Source organism: Agelaius phoeniceus, chromosome 13, assembly GCF_051311805.1.
Source record: "Agelaius phoeniceus isolate bAgePho1 chromosome 13, bAgePho1.hap1, whole genome shotgun sequence".
Lineage (NCBI taxonomy): Eukaryota > Metazoa > Chordata > Aves > Passeriformes > Icteridae > Agelaius > Agelaius phoeniceus.
In genome coordinates, this window is record NC_135277.1 from 11,248,795 (window position 1) to 11,274,434 (window position 25,640).

The following is a 25,640-nucleotide window of genomic DNA, read 5'->3' on the forward strand; positions in this document are numbered from 1 at the left end:
GGCAGTATATTGAACCAAATGAATTAAGGGAAAGGAAATTTGAGCAGGAATCCCATTCTGCTGAGGGAAGGAGGAGACACAGAGGAGACAACCAGAGGGGAGAAAGAAGGGCCTGAGAGAGGGCTTTGCCTGGCTCTGAAAGCTGTCTTCATGCAGGGTCATTGATTTAAATGTACCACGGAGCCCTGGGCAGCTGGTAAATACCAGAGGTCAAGTAAAGAAAGGGAGAGAAATCTTCAGTTCACACTGAGGAAACAAATATAAAGGAAAAAAGAATAGTATATCGCTGTGATGAAGATTAAGTAACATACTCAATTCTAATGTACGGCCCATTCTGCAAGAAGGAAAATTAACATAATGTGATAAACTGAGGAGATTCAACAAATCATTAAACCTTTGTAAGAGTGGATGTTCCAAAGTATCAGAATAAATTTCAAAATCACCCATAATGAAAAGTAGTAATGAGTGAAGAATCAAATCAGGAATCGGCTTACATCATTCAGTAACAAACCAAAACGAAGAGCTGGTTGTGACAGAAAACCCAAAGGGTTCTACAGATCTGACATTTTTCACACTCCACAGAAAACGCCCTCCTGAGCGATTAAGGACCAAATCTGCCATCTTCTTCCTAGAAGGAATATCAATCTCCTGTGCTCTATCCACACCATGGGATGAATCCCCTTCCAACAGATACAATTATATTTCCACATCCAGGCAGTTACATTTGCCTCAGGCACTGCACTAAGAAAGTACAGCCATAAGACTGTTTCAAAAGTGCATGTATTTTGAAAAAGAAAAGGTAAATATTTTGGTTAGGGAATTCTCCAAAACATCAAATTTCTTTAATTTTGATATACTTAGAGATAAAGAAGGAGCCCTTAAAAACCTAAAGTTAAAAAAAATGTTAAAAAGCTAAAGTAAAAAGTAAGAGTTTTTCTTTGATCATCACCAAAATTAAAGCCTATAGCAGCAACTTCAGGTGCATTACTTTACTGGATAATTTTATTAATAAATAGTTGGCTGATTCAAGTTCATACTATGGAGAAAAGTGGTCATAGTTGATGTAGTGAGGCTGCAGGTATCTTAACCAGGGCTCTCAGTGTCTACAGAGTTTTTGATTAACAGTACTGGCAGATTTAGATAAGTAATTGGACAGTTTTGCCCATACTTGAGTAGATACATTTGGAACTGCTAATAAAAGTAGTAAAAATATCTCTGTTAAACATTGTTTCCATTTTTAGCTTGATCTGCTGTGGAAAAATAGATTATTCTAAAATAATCCAACCCTATACAATTGAGTCTATAGAAAAATAGAGTACTGTATGGGAGAAGAGAAAGACTATAGATCTATTTCAAAGCAGCATTTTAAAAGCCATTTTAAAATTATATTTTTGTAGTAAGTGTAGGTATTTGGTAACAAAGCCTTGCTCCAAGTGATAAAAGGTTCCTTAAGAGTACTTTAATTGAAACTTTTTATCAGAATGTTGCCTGAACCTTAGCTAAATACTACTTTCTTGCTTCAATTCAAATTTTCTTAATCTTCATTTTCACGTTGAATATTGGTACACTGTCTGCCTCATTATGCTAAAGAAAGATGAAGTGAGCTATTAACATTCTGAACAGCCTACGAGATGTTATGATATAGAATGTCATTCATTTTTATGAGTTGGCTGTCAGTGTGTGCTGCAATAAAGTTATAATTTCTCACTGACAATATGTGATGTCTGGAGTCGCTGCACAATCCTTATTAAAATTTCAATAATTGTAAATCAAAGGAAAGCAAATACGACTTTTATGAAATGGTCGCTTCTGAAAGTCAAGGAGTGCAAAGTGGGGGAATACAAACCCAGAAGATTATTGCTGTGCTGTTCCAAGCCATCACCATCATCCTACAGTTTTCCTCCTCTTGCACAAGGCAGGGTGTGCTGAGCACCCAACAGAACATTCTCAGAGGTGGCACAGGCTGGGTTATAGTGATGGTGAAGCACTGCTTGTTTGTTGCTCTTAATTGACTCTACCTTTATGTGGCTCTGAGTGTCATCATGTTTATTGGAACAATTTATTATTATAGCTCTTCATCAGGAAAGTCAGGTGTCTCTGGAAGCAGTTACAAGTTATAATTGCCTGACAGTGAGGGAAACCAGGAGAGATTTATGTGCATACATGGGTGAGCAAAGGTTTCAAAGCCTGTTTTCTCATAACTTTAAACTGTTGTGGAAAATATCAGGGATAGATTTATGGTATGGTCTTTAAAATGCTTAAACTGTCTAGGACAACACACAGGGAAATGAATCCTGTATTCAAAAGAAATGTTTTATATATATATATTGCTGTGTAATGACTGTCTCTTTATCGCTACTGCTGTTAGTGTTGTTTCAAATCAGAAATGTAAGAAGTTTCTATCAATGTTCAAAACCTGCTGATCTTTCATTTTGAGCTTGACACAAGCTGGATGATCAGAAGTTAAAATTGTAAAAAAATGCCCCTCAGAATAATAGCTTTTTGGAGTTATTAGATACAGACCAAAGTATTCCAGTCACTGAACCAATGAGGTCTTAATGTTGTTGGGCAATTGGACCTACTCTAGCTCTTTTCCCTGTTATTTTCAGTTCCTTTCAAAGTCATTATTACTTGCAAATCAGTACATGACATCCTGAATAATTGCATTCATTTAATGTATGTAATCACTGTACATGGGACAGATAATTATATGGGTAGGTTTTGAAATTTTCTTCAGCAGTTTTTAAGTACTGAGAATCAGTCAGACTCCTGGGGCTAGATATAGTTACGCTACAAAAGTTGTGTGCCCAGGAATGCTTGCACAATGCAGTGATTATGCCAATAGGCAAAACATGCTCAGATACTCCAATACATAACATCACTCTGTTTCTATTATTTAGACTATTTTTCATTATTCAAAAGTTAAGTCAAACATATTAATTTCATGATTGCCTCTGGCAAACTTAGTAAATTTTAACTAATAACTTTATTTCTAACTCCACTCCTCTTCTAAACTGACTGACTCTGCTAAAATTTACAGTGTAACAGCAACACTCACATGTCACAGTCATGGATATCCTTCAGTGTCAGATTTCCAGTGTAGCAACATCTCAGATGTACCTCCTCAACAGAGAGCAGTCAGCAAGTGTTCACGCACAAACAAAGTAAAGCTCTGCTTAAACATGAAGCCCAGTCTTTGTTCCTGCACAGAAATACTTTTGCACAATTCCAGCCATTTGAAAAGGTGTCCCTTCATGTCAGTAGCAGCAAACACCCCAAATCATGCATGCCCATTCTCCTAAACTTGATTTATCACCACAAGTGTCTTCCCTTTGCTAGAAATGCTTTATGGCTGGTAGCCTAAGTCAAAACCCAGCTGTCCACATCCATCAGAAAGCTCCCTGCTGGAAAAAAATAATGACTGATCAACTGAGCCATGGGAAATAACTTCTATAAGTATTTAATTATTGTTATGTTTCCTCATACACACAGACTAGCACATAGTGGGATTCTGGCTTACAAACCAAGACAAAGTGAGAAAGAGGGATACAGAATTTTATAGTGGGACCAGACTTTCACCTAAAGAGATGGGGTACATGACTCAGGATGACTCAGTACCAGTGAGAAATATTCTATTTTAAAGAGGTCAGCTGAAGACAACTGGTTTAAAGAAGGATAAGGCAACTCTAGCCTGAAGAAATACTTCAGCTGATACAGTAATGTTTGCAGATGTCTTTAGAAGGACAAGTTTCAGTGGAAGTCAGAGGATCAAACATCCACCAAAAACAGCTGGGAAGCCAAACATATGCTCTGATGTCTGATATATCTGGTAAATCATCATGTGAAGCAATAGGCCTGAAAGCCCACTCTAATTACCAGTGATCCAGTGAATGAAGAGACAATCTCTAATGCAGAATGATGCACTGGTGATTGTACCAACTGATATTTTGATATCTAGCTACACAGAGACTGCATAAGTTGTCCAAAACATCTGATACAGAATAGCAAATAGTCTTATGATTTCTGTTTATGCTGGTTCTTGAAAAATGTTTTCAGACAATATTGTAGAAACTTTATTGCTGTCATAGTACTGTTTGTCACAGCACTTTTCAAATAGATTTGCTTATTTACTATGCAAAAATGTCAGCAATAACAATTTTTTTAAACCATAAACAATATCTGAAATATTTTTCCTGTTTATTAGCATGCAATTATTTTAGGGTCTGATATTTTGTGAATATTCAAGATTGGAAACACATGCTTCTACATGGTGCATACTACAAAACATGTAACTGGAAATCCTGTAATTTCAGCTGTGTTATGGAATATAGGAAGTGTGTCAAACCCAGGTGTTAGTCAGGATATTCAATTTAGGATCTGTCACAGTTCTGGAAAAGGGAAAAAGATGTGTCTGTCTTAGATGTGTGGCATGCATAATTTGGTGGGAAAATGATGTATTTTCATGTCATGGTAGGTACTGTTTCACGATTATATCATTTGTTTGGAAGTCTGAAATATTAGCCATGGAAGCAGCTAAGTCATAGGGCTTAAGGGGAAAGATTTTGTTCCAGGTCTCTATAATTATGTCATGGCTATTTGAATTAGGCAATTATACCTGGGAAATATATGTGTATCATATATATGCATTTATTTATTAATTTAACCAAAAGACTTCCTGTCTGCCTTCAAAATCAATCACAACTTTACGGTGGAATTCATTTGGTGTAGGATGACTATTTAACAGCAAAGTCACTTGGGCATAATGCAGACATTTTACATTCACTTTGGTAAAAGCCATCAGTTTGTACAGGTGCACGAAGTTGTACAGACCAAAACAGAGAGGAAGTTTTTGCTTTGTAATTCTGCAATTCTCTCAGTCCTTCCCCTGTGCCTCTCTGCTCCCTGCACAAGCTATCTGCCAGCCAAAGCTTAGACAGATCTGAGTGAACACCTCAGCAAACACTACAGGACCAGCAAGTGACACCAAGAACATGGCACTGTGTAATTTTTCTTTGTTCCTCGACCTATTTTGTCATAATTGATTTGATTGTCAATCTGTAAATGTTTGCATATCAAGGTTTAACTTTTAAACAAATCATGTGATGATGAGAGTAAAATCAGATCTAATATATTGGACTTACAGGGATATGTACATCTTGTGACTGCTCAGCTCAATGATAAAAGAGTGTTTTCCAAGGTATATCAGCATTTTTAGTTTTGTCTCTTAACAGAACACACTATATCCTTGTCATATCCTTGTAGTCCTTAGCATTTAAGCTATTCAGAAGAAATTGCATAAACAGCAGCCAAATCTTTTAAGACTGAAGTACTTAGTATTCTTCCATTTAGCAGCAAGTTATGAAGTTTCATTTAAAAAGGCTAATTCTACCAATTAGCTCATCCTGTTCAAATACACATATACTGTTGGGAAATATAAAAATGGTTTATTAAATCAAAAGATATGACTGCACTTCAACTAGCACATGGGCATGAGAGATCAAGTATTCCCTATAGATTAATCCCCATGGCATCAGAGACTGATTTGGCTCGCCAGTATTACATTAGTAAACCTTCTAATCCAATTTAGAGCAGACAGGAATGTTCCATCCATTATGGTATTTCTAGTATCATTAGAAGCAGACTGATTGAATAAGCATCCTAAATCAGCCTGCAGCATGCAAGTAAATCACTGCGACTTGTACTGCAAAATCTTTTTTTAAAATAAAAATTAAGGGAAAAGAAAGAAAGAAAGAAAGAAAGAAAGAAAAAGATCCATGTAATAAGATGGAAGCTTTCTGTGTGATTGTGATTTCTGAACTCTTGTGGACGCTGAAATTTCTTTGTCCTTCAGTATGTAAGATTCTTCTCTCTGTAAGGTAGCAGTACAAAACACGGTGGATTTGCAAACGTGAGAAGCTCCTTATTTGTGCCAAGCTTGTCTTCAAGGAAAGCAGTGGAACATCTTCCCCTCCCTCTCTCCAGTAAACAATAACAAACAAAGTAGGCTGAATGAGGGCAGAGCAGGATGCTACTCTCACAAATGAAATCTGCTATGTAAAATTGGAGTAACCATAGTAATAAAATCTATCAATCAAATATATTACAGAGATTGCAATAGAAAGGATGAAAAGAGAGTCCAAACTTTGTATTTGCCCAAAATGAAAAACACTCAAGTAATTACAAAAAAAGTATTTTCATTCTAAACAGGAACACCTGAAAGAAAAACAATTCTTCAATAAAGAAGTAAATATATGAATTAAAATGTTGGTGACAGTTCCTTGAGATGACACAGCTCCCAGAAAGATTTCAGCAAAGGGCCAGGCTGCAGCTTTGAAAAGCTGGGAATTAAATGGAATAAAACCATCAAAATGGCACATAACCTTTGCTGCCCTTTGAGACCTATCACGTTGCACCAGCAGGGCCAAGCAGGTTTCAGCTACACTGTTTAAGCAATCAGCCATAAAAAGGAAACTGCACCAGTGCACAAGGCTCTGAGTGGCTGCTCCTCCTCAGTGGGAGAAGGGTGCTCATGTACATGAAGGATTCACATTTGTTTAATGGCAAAGTTGCTCTGCTGTCAGTCAAACAGCTCCTAATCTTGTCCAGACTCTGTGTAATAACTGAGTTAGAAAGGAAGTTACTGATTCTTTGTGTCCCAACTGAAAAAGTGAAGAGTGACCCAGAAGTGCAGATACAAAGATACAACAAAATTTTGATTATTGGGGGGGGCAGGAATTTTACAGCCAAACAAAATATTTTAAGCTTACAGATTTTCATTTTTGTAATGAAAACAAATCTTTGCTTTTGAAGAAAAACAAACAACTTCTAAAAAAAAAACAACGCCAAAACAACCATAACATTAACAAATGCTTAATTTACTTCAAGAAAACGTTGAATAAGAAACATTCAACACAATTTATTGAGAATCCTACCCAAATTTAACTTCAAAAATGAAATATTTTCATAGCACTACTCTGAAAAGCTCTGTCTTAAATTAAATCCATCTGAGAGAAATGAAATGGAAGAAATAATGTCAAACCCTTCCATTCATTCTTAAACAAAATGACAAATTTGCACAAGACTCTGCTCTTGCTTTTCCACATCCTTTTGATCCTAACAAGCCTGTTTCTAGCAAATTCTTCTCATCAGGACATGGAAAATCACACTGAGCCAGCTGGAGCTTGGGAAATCTGTTCTATCCTTTGCTTAAACTGGTTATACTGGTGCCAAACATGATTATTGTTATTAATAGCACAAACCCAGACTGCAGCAGTAAATCATACTCCTCCCAGAGCAGATTATTTGTTAAATGTTTGTTGTCGATATAAAGGACAAATGTACCTGATTAGCAAAATCCAAAAGCTTGTTCTGAGGTTAAAAGGACTCAGAGTTGCAATTTTTCTGCTGAACTTCCCTTCTGGTCCACAGTAGAACTCATCAGATCTACCAAATCCTATTTCTGAATGAAAGCTCAAATGCTTTGTAGAGCTAATGAGGGAGAACTAGATTGAATTATGGACACATGTTGCTTCTCTATGAAAGAGCAGGTTGAAGAATTACACTTTCCTCTTCCCTTTTGCAAGCGCAGAATATTTTATTCTTTAATTTTCCCTCTGGTTTGGCTCAGCTGGGTTGGAAGGACATTAGGTGGGACACTGAAGAGAAGGATACAATCCTTTCTTGTTCTTCTTTGCTAACAAGGCAAGTACAGACTCACTGTTGTCCTGTCCACAAGAGGCAGTCCTACCTATGTTCCTCCCTGTGTTTCTTTGCCACAAATCTGGTTCCCCTGACACACTGTGAGTGTGGAGTCTTCTTATTAGTGTGAGGCCCTAGCTTGAGCTGCCAGCATGGAGTAGGACAGGGAATGGGGGAGAGAGGTCCTTGTGACTGACAATCCTGCCTGCCAAAATCACCTTCCCTACAGCTGTGACTTGCTGAACAATCAACTTGATAGCTCGAGTAAGTGCCCAGAGTGTTGTGTGAGCCCAGATCCAAATGTTCGACCCTTAATCATTAAACTAATGGGGGAACAGCCTGTGGTTTGGAGTCTTGGCATTATCAGAACACAATGGAAGCTCCATTTCTGAGTGCCTACCTGTCAGATGGGTTCTCTCTGCCAAGTCCAGCTGTCAATAAAGTTCACAGGAGTGTCCTTCAAAATTCAGTTGCAAAGTGGCACAAGGTGAGCATCTGCCAAAGGAAAGGCACAGATCCACTGATCAGCTTTGTGAAGAAGGAAAGTTATTTCTGGCACAGAAACAAATAACTCTTAGGCAACTTCATGTAGTGGCTACAGTTCTAGCAAAAAAAAAAAAGAAAACCAAAAAAAAAACCCAAACCAAACAAACAAACCACCACAAAAAAACCAAGAGAGAGATGAAATTAAATTTTCTTCTGATATGACTTCAACTAAGCAAAAAACATAATAACAGGAAAGGATTTGACCTCATGTCTACAGTACCAAGAAAATTTTCACTCACTGGCAGATTTTACACACAGCAGGTTGAAAGGAAAACTAAATGTTACCATGACTGAGCTTGCATTTCCTGATATCTCAAAAGGCATTTGTTTCCCAAAGGAGAGCATTAAACAAAGAGGCAAAGGTTATGTTCCTGCACACATCCTAAGTGCTGAATCTTAGTTGTGATGGAGAATATTTTTCCTTACTACAGATGCAGCATTTCTAATGAGTCAAGTGGAGTGTTTCAACTATTTGTCTACAATTTTGCTATCTCCTGAATATTGAAACTAGTGGTTGTCCTGAAGAGACTAAGCTACATATGTGCAAGGGAGGCACACACAGACACTTTTTGATCAGCAAGGCAATTTCCCAGGGCAAGGCACTGATCAACACACTGAGCTGAAACATCTGCAGGATAAAGGATTGTGTCTGAAAACCCTGTGTTTGATGCCCATAATTGTGACAAAGTCATTGCATATTCTGCTCAATGCTTTTTCTGTTTCAGCACTTTCTCACTGTACAAAGAAGCTCCAGCAGCCTCTTAAATGTAGTTGGTAACTCAAAGTACATTTGGGAAATCAGCCAGAGAGAAAGGCTTTTCTTCTCTATGTTTTGCTGCTTTTCTATGAAGTGACAGAAAAGATACACATTTGCCATGTTTACAGGGTTTCCCCTTACAAAAAAGAAGGAAAAAAAAAAAGTAAGGAAAGAACTTGAAATAACAAGTTTTTAGTATTTGTATTGTTTACTTTAGAGGCTTAAAGCTGCTTAAAATCTGTCATGTTCCTATCTAGGTAGGCAGGTTTTAAACTGTATGCTATTAACTTTTAAACTGCAGGGATGTAAAAGTCTATTGTATCTCAAGACTGAGTTTGCAGAGCTGTCAAAGATGCTTTTCCTCTGAGCTAAACATGATTTGAAAAACGTTGCAAGCCAGAGCATTTGCTGTTACTCACAAAGCACTGTTTGCCAGGGACCACACAGGCAAGTGAGGCCCAGAGGCAGCCAACCCTGGCAGCAGAATTCCCTCATCATGGCTACAAAGGGAATTCCCTGGAGACAGAAAAGTGAGGTGCAAGACACCTAAGGGAGGGAATAGGGTTTGCTAAATAGAGAATTGTTTCTGAAGCCTTGCTTTTCTCTATGAATATCCATGGTAGGAGAAAGGGCCACCCGAGCCCACCTGCAATAATCTGCTCAGCTGAGAAGCCTCATTGCCATGCTGCTTTTGGTACCTGAGCTGCTCTCAGCAGGGTGAGTGTTCTGCTCACATACACCACGTTATTTACCTCTGGTTTCCCTGGGCCTGATCTTATGAATGGCCCTAAGATCTTACCTAAGGGGTGAAGGGCACTTCAGCTTTGGGCAGAGCCCAGGTGTGGTGCTGACAGTTTCCCTTAGCAATGTGGCTTTGCTCTCCCTCAGCTTGGAAAGAGCAGAGGAAACAGTCTCACACTTTCTAGAGCAATGCCTGACACAAGGATTGGGAGCAGCCATATCAGAGCACACTAGTGGATTGATCACACCTGAGTTTGGTGTTGTCAGTGTGTGTTCTGCTCACAGCTTCATTTTGGACACCTTGTGTGTCTTTCCAGACTGTCTGCAAGGGGAAGCAAGCGCTCAGCTCAACCCAAATGAGCAGATTGCCTTTCAAAAGGAGCCAGGGCTCCCCAGCCACTGAAGAGGCTGAACAGGGATTTTTTTTTGGTGATTCAGTCACTTGTGTTTCCATGTCCTAGTATAGAATTCTTTTTGATGGACTTAAAACACTTCCAAAAGGAATGAGCTAACTTTCCAGGTAACCTGCCAGGCATTTTCCCTGGCAGCACAATCCCTCAGCTTTGCAGACAATGTGCAGCATCCAGGATGGTTCTCCATTGCTTTTGCAAACTGGGTCACAACACATTTACATTTGGAAGGTGTGGTGAGTAAAAGGCCTTGATTTTTCATCCTGCTTACACCTCTCAGATATTAGAGCAGAGTCTGCTTCTCCTCTGAATATAAGGGCAGGTGGTTGCCAGTACTCTCAGTAAATGGAGAGTAAAAGCCACTTATGCACAGAGGTGAAAATACCTGCCAAAGGACCAGAGACTTCTTAGCCTTCAAGCAGTCTGCCTTGCAAGATTTCATTTTGAAAATAGTAATTTAAAACACTTGTGAGAGCCAAACAATCTCTAAACCCTTAATTACAGTGATCATGTAAGCTTTGGTTTATTGGCAATTTTTTTAACATAGTAGAACATATTTAGTGAGGCAGCTGGAGTCACACCACCATAGGAAAAAAAATAAAAACAGGATAAAATTTTAAAACCTGATCCAGAGCCTCTGGAAATTATTGGAAAGCATTCCACTGACTTCAGCACACTTTCCTATCAGAAGCTGTTGCCCAGAACATGCTTTATAGCTAAATTAGAAAGCTCTGAATCACGGCCTTGTAATACAGAGTTCAAAAGATATTTTTTTATAGCTAAAAAGATGCTGTTACAAACCTATTGATCTTTTTACCTTTCTAATCAAGAGGTATCAATGGGAGAAAAAAATAGCCAGGGATACTCTGTCAGTGAAAGGGAGACCCAGAGCTTCCTCATGGAAGGCCCCATGTGCTAATCCTGTTTGTCTCGGTTGCAAAAGAATTCTTCAAAGTTAAAGCACCCTAAGGATTTATCAAGCACTTTTCAGCCTTCAGCTGGATTTAGCAAGGGAAGCAGTTCCAAAGCCTGTAGATTAGTACTGCACAATCAGGCTCGTGTAAACAGCACGACAAGGCTCAGCTTGATGCTTCAGGCAGTGACACTTGACACGTTCCTGGAGACAAAGGTGCCATTCCACTTGCAAACCAAAGATGACACTGGGGTGAATTGCTGAGGAGGGTTTGCCCTGTCGCCTGTTGTCAGATGACTCCTGCTGCACAAGTGTTCCTCACAATGGTGTTAACAGGATTGGCAATGCTCACCAGGCTCTCCACACCTTGGATAATGAATTGTTGAACAGTCAGCTTTTAAAAGTTTGTAAAGAAAACCTGCATGTGTACAGCTTTAGGGATACTTATCATAAAAACAGATTGGTAAACTCTGCTACCAGTGAGGGTGACTGAGTTTCCTGGAGCCTTCACTGGGGCTAGGACTTCACAGTGGGATCAGTCATTGCCAGAGATTTTCTCTTAGCAGGAGAAGCTGAAAGAAGCTCCTGAAGCCCAGATAACCAAGGCTATCATTTGTGGCCTCTATTAAATCTTGTGTTCTCATGCCTTGGGCAGAGCAACTGAAACCACAATAGAATGGAAGAAAATGAAATTTAGGATTTTTTTTCCTTTAAACTTTCAAATTTGGAAAACAAGAGCATCACAATTAATCAAAGAGGGTAGGGGAGAAGCACTGACAAAAAAAGTTGACAATTTTCTTCAATTTGATTATTTTTTCCTATATTTTCCTACATTCATGGAAAGAAGTTCAACCAGCACTGCTTGTTACCTGACATAAGAATATTAAAATCCTGCAACTAATTGAGTCAAGTGGACCTTGAGCTATGTCAGTAACAACTTGCCTTCAGTGAATACCATCTCAAAGAACAGCAGGGGAAAAGCACTGAGGCCCACAGTAATACAGGAAGAAGAACATTATTGTACATATTTCTTTAAGGCAGCAAGGAACCTGCTGGTTTCAGCAGGACACTGAAGTGTGATATTGCTGAGTATTCCCAATATTATTTACCACATACATGGCACTGCAGCCAAAATGTCCATGAGTCTGTTGGCCTGAGTGCAGCCCTGTTGTTCAGCAGGAGAGATAAAATGGCCCTGTTGTTCTACAAGAGAGATAAAATGGTTCATCCCTTACTGGTGTGGTGTTTACATCTATCCAGTTACTTTACCATTTATGCTTCTAAAAATTAATAGGTTGCTAATGTGAATTGTACATATTTTGTCTTGGCTTTTCCACAGCTCTTGAGGTTCAAAATTTGTCTTTCATCTGAAAGAAATATCACAGTGAAAATACTATTTGAAAGATGGAAATGATTGTACTCCAGTATTATAACACAGTGTAGCTTAACTACAATAGTTCACTGATTAGCAATCAGTTTCTTTTTTACAGGACATTTTTATGAGTCTATAAGCACTCTTGACCCATGGTTTAAGCTGATAGTTTACAGGAACAATGATGTGGAAGAAGCCAAGTTACTAAAGGTGGGGAGGTTTTTGGTGCCATGAGGAATCCTTCAGCTCTTTCAACAGTAAAGACTGGTAAAATTTCCAGTTATGTAGAAAGAACTGGGCTTTGTGGGTTTGTTCATTTTTGGGAAGGCAGTTAACTGAAACACATGCTGAAACATTCAATTATTTCTATCCTTGGATATCTTAGAAATAAAGTAGTTTGGGATTGTGAAGTCAGGCTGACAGAAATACCAGTATGAGTGAAGCTTTTTTCTTTGGTTATACTTCTGCAATCAGCTCAATGCCAGTAAAAGTGCAGGAGTATAATGTGAATTTTCATAGTCACACAGATCTTAGAGTGTTTGAACAAAAGCAGCCATTGATACCTTACCAACACCTCTTTGTATTTGCTCACAGTGTTAGTGTGAGTCTTTGAAGAACGGAGCTGACTGGCCTGTCCTGGTTGGAGATTCACAGTTGCAACCACATTAGAAATAAAAATTATTTAAAAAATGCCATCAACTTATTTCTAAAACTATACCAAATAGTTTTAAAAATTTTGTATATCATTCTGAGCAGAAGTCATGAGAGAATATCACTTTTGCCAAAAACTTCAAATAAAGGCTCTAGTTTTAGGTAATGTTATAAACTTACAGTGAACTAGGACAATGTAATAATAAGGCATGTCAAATTTATTTCTAGCTGTAGGCTAAGAAAAACAAAGAAACAAGGATAGTTTCAACATGGTATTACAGCACAATAAAAATCTGCTCATTAAGTTTCATAAAATCCATTACAAAGTTTAATGCATGTGTTTACATCACTAACACAGACTGAAGCCTATGCCATGAGGCTTTCAGCTGGAAATTGCTTTACTTCACAAATTTTCATCTAAAGCCATTTTAAACAATTATGTCAAAATAAAGGCACTAAATATAAGCACTCACAATGTTTTCCCAGCTTCCTCAGCATATCCTTATTATTGGTAGTATGGTTTGTAAAACATCAAAATCAGATTGTCACACAGAGATTAAGGCTGGGATTTTCAGCAAGACCTAAGGGAGTTAGGCACTCAGCTCCTGGTGAATTTCAATGAGTCAGGAGCATACATTTCCCTTAGGCTCCTTTGAAACTCTCAGCATAAATATTAATAACTAACTTTTAACAAGCATTTGGTCATTGAATTCAATTATCTCAAATATGCCAATGGCTATGTCCTTTTCCCCACAAAGATCTTCTTCCATGTGCAAGTTTTTGGGGATGCTCTTATATGCACAGTATTACAAAAAGGATCTTACAAGTTTCTCCTGCAATGGAGGCCCAGCAGAGTTTACATGTGATAGTTACTGCTGAGATCTTTTGTGCCACATTTTGCATCTGCTTGAGATGCTTTGTATTAAGAGCAACCTCTGATCACATCTTGTAGTCTGATTGATATTACTCAGAGAAAAAGAAACAACAGGAAAGAAAACTCACTATTTTAGTATACTGAGAAATCTAGATCTATTCACTCCATAAAGACATAAATCTTGCAAAAAGTCAAACACTGACACTTGACAAAAGTATTTAAGTAAGCTCCAGTTTCACTCTAATTATATCAAGAACTACATTTTTTATACCTTTCATTTTTAATTCCAACATTACTGCTAAGCCTTAACATGCTGGAATGTGTGTGACTTCACACAGCACTTGATGTAGAGAGTTATGGATTTCTATTGGAAGCCACCTCAGGGGCTGTGCCTAGGCAGGACCTGACAAGGTGCTCTGCACAGGTGTGCAGTGCTACATCCAGCTTCTTATGCAGTTAGGAGAAGTCAAATATAATAAAATCTAAACTTTCATAGATATTATGCAAACACAAAATATGTGTCCACTCTGCCTTTCGGGAGAGAAGGAACTTAGTCTCAGAGTGAATTTAGCCTCAACACAGAATTTGTGCAGGTGAAATGCAACAGCTTTGCAAATCTGATGCTGATGGATCCTGTTCCACCATCATCTCATTTGTTATCTGTCCCTACTCTTTCCTTCTCAGAGGCACAGTTTTCTGCAAGGCATTGATGCCACTGAGAGTGCTCAGATTTATAACTGTGGGAAGATGAAACCATATGCAAATATCAGCTCCCCTGGCTGAGCCCCCTAGCCTCAGGTTTTGCCCTTTGCTAGATGAAGGATCAGTATCTCATCTTTGATTAAAAAAATGTTGATCCTGGTTTCTGCTGAATTATGTCCTTTGCTATTATTCTTCCTGTCACCCCATCAATCTATAAATTTTGAGATGTAATTCTGTTTATCCCAATATTTCCTTCTTTTGGTTGACTTTGTGGGTTGCAGTCACAGCTTGAAGCTTGCACATGTGTCTTGTTAAACATGAAACTGTTTATCTACTCCACATTCTGGAGAATCCTGAAATGCTGCTGTCACAAATTGGTTTGTGCCTATATGTTTGCTTGATTAATCTTGCAAACAGAAATCTGGTACCTCTTGTTAATCTAACAGCCTCAGTTTATGTTCTATTATGACATTAACATGGAACCACATATATGTGTCCTTAAATATGCTCTATATTTCCCCTGAATATTAGGAGGAGATTTGTGACTGCTGCACAGAACCAATACTGCAGTGAAAAGCCTGCTCAGACTCATGATAACTCTGCATATCCCCACTAATTCCAAAGAATTTTATCTGCTCACACCGGGGAATAATTTTGCATTCTGAAAACTACACAAAAATCAAATATTTGCTTTGATATTTGATTCTTCTATAGGTTCTGTTTTTATCCTGTTTAAACTTGTACCTGTGACAATATCAAAACGTAATAAAAAATAAAGTGTAGCATTATGGAGGATTGTGCAGTGAAAAGTGAGAAAAGCTGATCAAACATGTTTTAGGTTAATAACAGAATCAATAGATAATTTCACATTCTGTCAGCTCCAAAATTGGACAAGCTATTCTCTGTCCCCAACATGTTTAAAACACATGTCAAGGGAAATGGTGTAAATATTGAAGAACACCTTGCCTGGACATGAGACAGAAATCTGCCACTACATTCACAATTTCCACAGAGAGAAAGATAATAAACTTCTCAGCTTTGCCACTAGGACAGGACAGGACAGAAAATAAACAGCTTACAATGCAAAAAGAATTATTTAGAGCACACAAGCAAATCCTTCCCAGCTACCAGGACACTGAAAGAACTACTTAGGAGGGTTGCAGAGTTTTTAAGAACAGCTAAGGCAAAAATCAGTCAGAAGCACTTCAATTTTTACTTCTGTCCCTGCACAGGGGTTTGGTTAGGATGCCTCTCCATGTCCCCACTAGCCATGATTCTATGACCAATACACAGATCACAAGCTAACAAGGTGTGTTACAGGAAGAAACTGCAATAATGCAATATAACTCAGTTAAAAATTCTGCTTTCATACTGAGGTATGTGGAAATCCCTCAAAGCAAACAGCACTGGCAGGACTGCATTGCCTGTAGAGATAGAGCTACCCTTCAGGGAAGCACTGTCCCCAGAGCTGTCCCCGAGCTGTGGTGGCACCAGTGTGTGGGCTGAGCCTGCCACCCCAGGCCTGGCAGACCCACAGAGCTGCCCTGGAGCACTGACACCCCCTGCCCTGCAGCTCTCAGAGTCCTCAGAGCACCGGGGTGGGGCCCAGGAAACTTCTGCTGCAGAATCCTTAGAACCTCCCCAGCTCTGCTGCAGCAAAACTGTGTGAGGGAAACATTCAGGGACCTGGCAGAGGGGTCTGCACCTCCTGAACTGACAGGGTGAGTCAACCACGAGTAGAAGTCAAGTGTCATAAAGGCCAAAAAAAGGAAAAAATCTCAGAGAAAAAGGAGGACTTAAAAGGTTAGAGAATATTTAGATAACTAAGATGATTCAAACAGTCTAGACTTGATGATTTTCATCATAAAATATTCAGAGAACAAGCTGAAAAAATCTCAGAAGTGATTATGGGAACTTGGAGAGAGAAAGGTTTACTAGAATGATAAATCCAATCCTAATACAGAAATGGATAAAAAGAGTAGCTTGAAAATTTTATTGGATAGATAGATAGCTTAACTCCAGCTCCTGGGGGAATAAAAAAAAATAGGAATGAATAAAATTATTTGCAAGCACCTGAAAGACAACAATAAGGTAGGTAACAGATGACATGGATTTTGCAAGAATAAATTGTTTCAAAAATTTGTTTATTTCCTTCAATGACAGGAAGAAGGGAAGAAGCTGAGCTCTATCATGGGTTCTGGCTTGATTCAAGGATTTTTCAGGGAGAAATGCTTTCTGATGCAGATGACTCCCAAGCAGAAAGGCCTGCAGGTATGCTAGAGAACAGGAATGGAAATCAAAATTATTTTGCCTAACTGAAGCACTGGTGTGGAAAAAAAAAAGATAAAACTAATTAAGGCAAAGATAAGGACTTGTTCTTGCTTATGGAGAAATAGAGGGAGAAATGCAGGTCTGAGGAGAGCAAAAAAATGAGATAACAGATTACAAAGTGAGCATGAGTGAACTGTATCATGCAGCAAAAAAGCAAAAAGCAGCTGCTATCTGGATTACACCAGAAATCCACACAGGGAACATAACCTACAGCAGGGAGTTTGGGAGAGCAAACCCACAGCCAGAAATGATGAGGGGAGGGGGTGTTTGACACTGAGAACAGTCTTGAAGAACACAAATGACAGCTGCCAGGAAGAACACAAAACAAAGTTTGGGTCCAGATAAACAGGGCATATAATTGTGGGTAATTATAGGAAGGAGGAGTTTTTTTCCTTGGTATGAAAGATAATAAAGCTTGGAAATAGCTGTCTGGGGGGATCACAAGGGCCTTACTTTTGGAAATCCAGAGCATTAAGTTAGATAGATAAATGTCTGCCAGGACTGGCACAAGTATCCTGCACATCCTGCTTAGAACCACAAAGATGAACTAAGAGATATATTGAGGTAGTCTTTAGCCTTTTTTTTCTGTAATTGAAGAAACTCTGTTGATGGGTACATGTGTTCCTAAACCTATAAAGTTGTTTTCCTGTAGTTCCACATTTGTGAATTGCCTCATTTTCCCCCTTTATAGCTTACATTTATTTCAAATCTAGAGGAAAAAGTATCTATTTTTTCCTTCTGAATGAGCTGTGGTCTCTACAATTGAAATCTGACAGAATTTTTGTGATTGTATTAACATAAAACATTTCAAGCTGTTCACAGATTGAATTTAATCCTCCTTTCAATAATCCAAGTTTAAATCCTCATTTCAATTATCTCTACATTTTGTAGAATCCCTCAAATGATTCAGCACTAAAGTATTGCATGTGTTAGAATTTAAAAGCCAAAAGTTATGAATGGAAGCAGATTATATCTTATTAAAATGTTAATTCCAAGTCCTTTGAGATAATTGTGACTAAAAGCATTGGTTAATGTGTCAGAAACAAACACCATCAAAAATAATTGAACAAAAAGGAGCATATGGTCATCACTCACTTCAGAAGAACGACAGGGAGGCAGAATTATAGGATGATTTTTGGAAATGTGGGTACAGGGAAAGACCTAATATAAGTTCCAGTAAGCAATCCTTTTACATCCTTCTTTATATATGCACTTTTAAAACTCCCAGCTTAATTTTCCTTCTCTATTGAACAACAAAACATGAATAATGCTGATGTAGAAATGCCATTTCCGAGTTACTTTGCTGTGATGGTACAACTGGCACAGCAAAGGAAGAATCCAGAGCTGGAATAACTCCCAAGTAACTGCTTGCCCAGCCCTGCTCTAAGCAGATGATAACCAGGATAGAACATTTGGTAAAGGATTTTAGCCTGTCCAGGATTATCTCCTTACAAGTAAATTTGAAAACTATTTGTAAAAGAGTTCAAATTTACTCTTAATGGTATTCTAGTCAGACAAAATAAGAAAGAAAACTATGCTGAGATATGCAAGAGAGAAGGTGTATTTCTCTGAAGTTATAGTATTCTTCAGCACCTACATTCAGACTTAGTGGAGCTGTTTCCATTCAACATGGCATCAAACCAGGATCTCCTTATTCTCCTGAGCAGATGCAGTGCCATCAATTACATTACTCATGTGAGTAAGCAGAGGAGAAGCTGACCTTTAGAGAGATAACAATAGATACTTCCTAATTAAAGTGAAAGTAGGAGTATATAAATCAATCCTAAAAAGCACTTTAGATAATATAAAATTAACTCTTCACTATACAAATCAAATGGCATCCCTTATAGAGGGGTCTGAGGTACTGCACCATTAGTGATCAAAAATCTGGTCACCCCCTCCTGGGATTTGTTCAGCTGCCTGTCTTCTATCAACAAACAAGTCAATGAGTCAATAGCTAAAGCAAAATGCAAGGGTGAAAATACATTATTGTGATGCATGCCAGCATGTGAGCAGGAGCACTGAAAAGTCAACCAGAATATAAAACGCTCTCTTCTCCAGTATTAAAGTTCACTATTTAGAAATCCACACAGTACTATTCCTCCTCAACCCTTGTTTTATTTTAGCATATATTTCTCTTCAAAATCTACAGTTATAAAAACAGACACACACTCTGTTGTGCCTTTTCTCACTAGAAAGATAACCTTCAGGATGTAAATCAATGCACTCTTGCCCTGGTAATTCAGTCTTGCAGAAAGCTGTCTCCAGCTAAACAATATCAGCAGAAAAAGGCACAGAAGCATTCACTCTTCCCCACTGTATTCACCCCAGTGAAGTGTTTACTTCAAATCCAAGCTGCAATAATTTTAAATTTTAAATGCTGCTGCTCAGGGCTGTGGTTTAGCCCCACATGGCAATGAAGTACCACAGCCACTGTCTTGCTCCCCCCTACAGTGGAGTGGGGGAGAGAATCAGAGGAGCTAAAAAAAGAATTCAAGGGTTGAGGTAAGAATAGTTTAATAATTGAAACAAAGTAGAATACAATAATCCTAACAATACTAATAAATAATCCTAAAATAACAATAACTTTAATGAACATGACAGAGAGAGAGAAAACAAGCCCCAAGAAAAACAAGTGATGGACACCCACCCCTTGACCAATGCCCATCCCATTGCCAAGCAGCCATCAGCTGCTACTGGCCAGCTCCTCCCAGTTTACATTCCCAGCATGGAAAGTCCCCTTGGCCAGTTTGGGGCAGCTGTCCTGGCTGTGCTCCCTCCCCATTTAGTGCACAGCCCCACATGGGCGGAGCATGAGACACCAGAACATCCAGGGCTCAGAGCAAACTCTGCCCAGCAAAACATCAACATCATCCCCAAACTGCATCCCAAACACAGCCCTGTACCAGCTACTGAGAACAGAATGAACTCTGTGCCAGCTGAAACCAGGACACTCAGTCAAACTCAGAAACATCTCACAGTCTGTGCCAGCTCCCGTGTAAATTGGGAACACGTCAATGAAGCTGTACCACTATGCCAATTCTAAATATCCAGCCTTTCAGAAAGGCATTAAAACATCTGGGTACTTTTGCCAGTGGAGTAGCTCTTCCTCATCCCTCACTGCAGATCACTAGGGCTTGTGGCACTATCCATGTAGAGATTTGGAAGCACTGCACATTGGTGACATGCATATGATGGAAGAGATTACAGGAGAGCAAAAGGTGTGTTCATCCTGTCACCTCTGGTTAAAAGTGAACAGCTATAGAATACACATAATTCCCCCATTTATTCCCAATCATATGAAGGCAAAAAAGGATTGAACATAGGAACATTGGTACTCTGTCATACAATTTTTTGGTAGTTAGCTTAAGAAATGGTCAGTGAGTTACTACCTTGATTAAAACCATATCTTTAAAGTTACATTTTAGAAAGAATATGTAATGAACTCTTATGTCAACAGTGAGGATTAGGTGTCCTAATAAGCATCCTGAGAGGATATGGTTCTGAAAAAGATTAAGGGGCTCATGTACTTTCAAGGTCAATTGAATTCTTGCCATACTGTGAAACACTTGATTCCCATCCCAAGCAGAGGATTTGCCACTTTTCCTACCCCATTCTGTCTCCTGAAATTCCAAAGCTTATTCTCTTCCACCTGTAGTATACTGTGACACCCTCGAGGATTTAATAATTGATTCCTTTGTGCTTACTGTGATCAAATCTGTTTTATACCTGATTTCATTTATGTTACAGGGTTTGAAATGGTGGTCAGTCAACCCCACATGCTCTGCAGTCCCATAAGCATGAAGCAGTGATGACTCCATCTGATTTCCTTGAAAGAAAACTCAGTCCTCGTTTTTAAAACTTTATATAAAGCATGTGAACTTTTCAAAATGACATTATTCTAAGAGAGCAGTGAATCCTAATACATGGAGACAAGGATTCCTGAGGTCAGAAACATCAGTTTTACAAAAATGTCCTGAGGGACGCCTGAATGTATTATCTTGAAACCTTTAACCTCTCACTTAGGCCTTACTGCCCATCACTCCACTTCCAATCCATTTCTAACATTTTACTTGTCTATGAACTTCTTGGAATGACAAGAGGATGATTCATAATATATAGTAAGGCTTCCAGGAAGCTTTTCCACTCAAAGCTACAGGGTAAGTGAATCAGCCTTTTGCTTTCTCCCAGGAACTACTTATCTTCAATCTTTCAATTAAAGGTCAAAAAATGAAAGAAGGCAGCCCAGTCATCTATTATGTTTTTTCCCCCTTTCCTATTGTAAGAGGCTTTGCTCTCCACACAGTTGTGTCTCAACTGGTTTGATATTGTTTTCATTGGCAGAAATTTGAAAAATAATTTTTCAAATTTAAAGAACAAAAGGAAAACTGCAGATGATGACAGCAATTTTTCTAGTGTATCTTTGGTCATTGGTAATTTAGATCTTCCTGAAAGAATCAAATCCACAGCTTTTATCATAAGTTAGTAAACAGCATTTTAAATGTCAAACTGAGAACAAGTTTAAGGGAAATTTATCTCCCATTCTTGCTTTGTTAGGGAGGAAAACACAAAACCAGAACCCTACAATAGCAGCATAGCTATTTGATTGAATTTCAGGGTAGGAAAAAAACTGTGTTTGGATTTTATCTGCAATGCACATGGTGAAAGGTGGCAGAGGATGTGGATTAGCATCCTATGCCTATTTCATTGTTGCCCTAAGGCCCTGCTGTAGCAGCTCAGTCAGAGCACAGATGGATCACCAGGCAGACAAAAGTCTCATTAAAGAATACCCATGGCATCAAAAGTCTTTGTGCAGGTCAGAGAACCAGCTCTGCTTGCTCTGTGCCAGCTCTGGGCAAAAACCTAATACAAACATGGAGAGCATTTAAGGAAAGAGTCACTAAAGAGGAAAGCATGTGACCAAAAAACAAAGATAAGAGAAAGGAAAAGCTGAGAAAATGTGATCAGTTAAAACAATTTCAGATTTCATCTTAGGCCATTTTTTCTATGAAAAAATGTCAGATTCCACGTAAATTAAAAAAAAACCACCATTTTGTTTGAGGTAGAACAATAGTATTTCAGTTAATGCAGCGAGTTTACTTATTCTTTTGATAACATAGGTTTGTGTGATTGTAAAAAGTGTTTCACCAATAAAGAAAGGTGAAAAGGTGTTCTTGGGGGGAAAAAAAGTGACCTTTAAAAAAAATTACTAATCTTGTCCCCAGTTTTACTTTTAGACATTAAAAATTCTGTTTATTGCTAAAATAAAAGACAATCCACACTGCTGTAGCATTATACTCCCTCACTCAGCCCCTTAAAGAGGGCAAAAGCTGGTAGAGCCCTCCAGGCTGGAGGCCTTGCTGCTCACAGCTCCCAGCAGGTGAAGCTGGCTTGGATTTCCACACCAGACTTGCTTCACCCTGGCAAGTTCCCTGGCAGCCCCAGCCACCAGTGGAGAGAAATGTGTCCTGTGCCAGTGCTGCTGTGCACGGACAGAAATGTGTCCTGCTACTGTGCATGGACAGAAATGTGTCCTGTGCCAGTGCTGCTGTGCATGGACAGAAATGTGTCCTGTGCCAGTGCTGCTGTGCATGTGAGGTCAGGGATAAATCAGTCCCCTGATCAGCCCCCTGTGGTTGCTGCCTGCAGTCATGGAGACCCAAACTCTGCTTTTTTTCATGACCGATTTACCTGTCCTGCCCTGACAGAACCACCTGTGGGCCTTTGCCTGGATGGGGAGGCCCCTGCCTGGTGCTGGTGCCTCTCCCAGGGAGCAGTGGCTGGGGAAAGGCTGTAAGATAAATCCTATTTGGTACAGGCTCAGAGAGATGTACTTTGCTGTTTTTATCGGCCTGCTGGACAGAGCTCAGCCCGGCTGAGGGAACGGCTGCCTCACGGCCTGCACAGCCACTGCCAGCACTCGCTCTGCCCACAGGCCCGGCCCAGTGCCTGCAGCTGCACTCGCTGCACAGCAATATCTGTGCAGGAAAAAATCATTAATGGAGAAGTCTGAATCAAATTGCAAACGTGAGATTAAATTTCCTTCCTGAACGACACAGTGAGTTAGCGTTAGTAGCTGTGCCACAAAGCAGCTCCCATTCTCCTGCTCATCCCAAGCCGATAACGGCACTAATGGAGCACGTGCAGCAAACATTTGCTCTCTGCAGCTCCGACACGGGCTCAGCTCCACATGTGCCTTTATCAACAGGGGTGCTCAGGCACAGGCTGCCTGTTTGTCACCTGGCTGCCCCTGCACATACTACACCTACAGAGATGAAACAGAGCTGCTGTTTGCTCCCTTTCAAAATGGGAAATGTTCTTCTAAATTAGCTACTGATGCTTGGCACGGCAAAAGGAAAAGGTCTTTACAAAGAAAATCAGTCCTCTCCTGAGCTGAAAAGAACCTCTTTCCTCTACTCTAGCTGTTCTTGCTCCCCAGAGCTGCATCTTCAGTGCAAAAGGGGCCTGAGTGAAGAGCAGGGCCCTGGTGAACTTTCAGCACCCACAGCAGCCCCACCCACCACCTTTCTAATGCTTTAAGTTTAATTTTCACAGTTAGCCTCAGTCATTCCCTCAAAGCTATGTTGTGGCTTATGGTTTTCATAGGTTTCACCGTGAGTTTTGCATGCTGCTATGGCTTTTTAGGGGTTAAATTGATTCATATCTTTTGTTGATTATTTCCCATCGGATTTGTTGATGCAGCACAAGCCTGTTGGGTTCTCCTGAAATCAGTGGAAAAGCAGATTTACATCACATACGCCTCTGGCTCCTTGACAAAAAGAGTTGTCTTCTCTGAGTTCTACAACTAGCAAAAGTTCAGACTACTGAGCTTTTCACAGCTCATAACAACACTTGAGTGATACTCACATTTCATGGAAGAGGAACCAGAAACAGTGTTTTGGTCCAGGGTTCTTTTTCTTCTGCACATTATAGGAATAAACCACAAAGCTCTTATTTGCTGCAGCAGTGCTGGACTGATCCCCTGCAATTTTTTGGTGTTTTCCAAGTGTGACTTGACCTCATACTCAGTGGAGCCACTATTTCCAGCACTCTGCACGTGCAGGGCTGCAATGCTGCAATTTCCACTGTGGCCCGTGATCTGAAACACCTCTCCCTGCACCTCATTCAGCAAAATCAAAGCATGAATGTTTTTTGCCCACAAATCCCTGCTCCCAAAACTAGAGAAATTATCTGAGAACTTGTGTGTGCAACAGCTTCTAAGGACCAAAAAGAGTTGGGAGGGAGGAGAAGCAAGATTCATACCAGCCTTTCTAAAATCCTCAAAATCTGAAAGCACAAGAATGGTAAAGGGAGACCTGTTCATCCTTTCTTGTTCCCAGCTGGTAACCTGGGCTCATCTTGACAATATTCTAAAAGTAACATCTTCATAAAACAAAAGGAGTTTTAAAAGCCATGACTCATATTTCCCTAAGAGACACACTAAAGAGAACAGAGCCAACCCTTTCTCTGGTGAGACCCTGTGGATGTCAAAGAAATGAATGCAATAAAATTATCCTAAGGACAAATTATTTTGAAATTTCAAAGGAAATACTTCCTTGAATGAGTAAAAAAGCTCAAAGATGCACAAATATCTCACAGAATTCAAGACAGATTGGCCACAATTAGGTCCATTTACAACAACACAGTAGACTTAACTGAATTCAAAAACAATAAAAAGATAAAGGAGAGAGCAGGACTATGTCAGGAAAAAGTAAGAACAGTCTTTCTGTCTCTCTGGAGTCCTCTTTTAAGTAACTTGCTTTTTTATATATACTGGATATACTGGCAAAAAGCCACACACTTTACATATATCATCCACAGAAGAGCTTACCAGTCTATCATTCTCAACAGGCATCGAAAATCAGTAAACGCCCCCCATTGTTGTGTCCTGAAACTCTTCCAGGTCCAGGCTATCACTTAAGCCAAAGTTTATATGATGGCTGAAGAATGGAACATTTCCAAAACAAACACTGAGAAAAATGTGCAGACTGCAGATGCATTATCAGTTCTAACAATGCTGAGAGGATCTGGGGAGGAGAACAGGGTGACATTCTATTGCAGGATATTATTGACATTTTGTATGGGCATAAAAATGACCATGGGTCAGACACACCACTGTCTGGAGCTGTGTGTAATTACACCAGCAATTATCTTCTTCCTAATGTAGTCCAAATCCCGACTCAGCAATTGTTGCAGTTTTCTCTATAGCATTAATTTATCACATTTTGCTAAAACATTTTATTCTTTTTGATAGTGAACATCAACCATAAATACAGAAGTTCCAAAGTGCGCTGTGAGTCCTTTATGCTAATAGCTCACACAGATCCTTTAGGCTTCTTTTCAACTTTAAGAACCTTAAATCTAGAGAAAGGCAAGGCTGCTCCAAGAGTTAGCCTCTATTCACAGGGAAGGAACCAGCAGCATGTTTTAAGAAAGGTTTGTCTTTGTGGAGAGAACTTCCTGTTCACTTGCAAGTGAAAAGTTGGCTCTGTAGCACTTCAATGCTCTGCAGATGACAATCACTGAGCCTTCCTCCGAGTGCACATTTGTATGGCAGGTGGCACTGGGAGGGAACGAGAACCACAGCAGTGGGGAGTGACTCACTTTCCCAAATATGAAGCGGAAAACTCTTTGATCAGGCATTT

General features: G+C 39.4%; 1 protein-coding gene across 4 annotated transcripts in view; it reads right to left on the reverse strand.

Moving 5' to 3' along the window:
* SEMA6D (semaphorin 6D) overlaps positions 1-25,640 on the reverse strand; it is a 342,631-nt gene that overhangs the window by 236,849 nt on the left and 80,142 nt on the right. For all 4 annotated transcript variants that reach the window (XM_077185497.1, XM_077185498.1, XM_077185500.1 and 1 more), the window contains exon 2: positions 8,099-8,193. The gene's annotated coding sequence lies outside the window, so the exon portion shown is untranslated. The remainder of the gene's footprint in view (positions 1-8,098; positions 8,194-25,640) is intronic.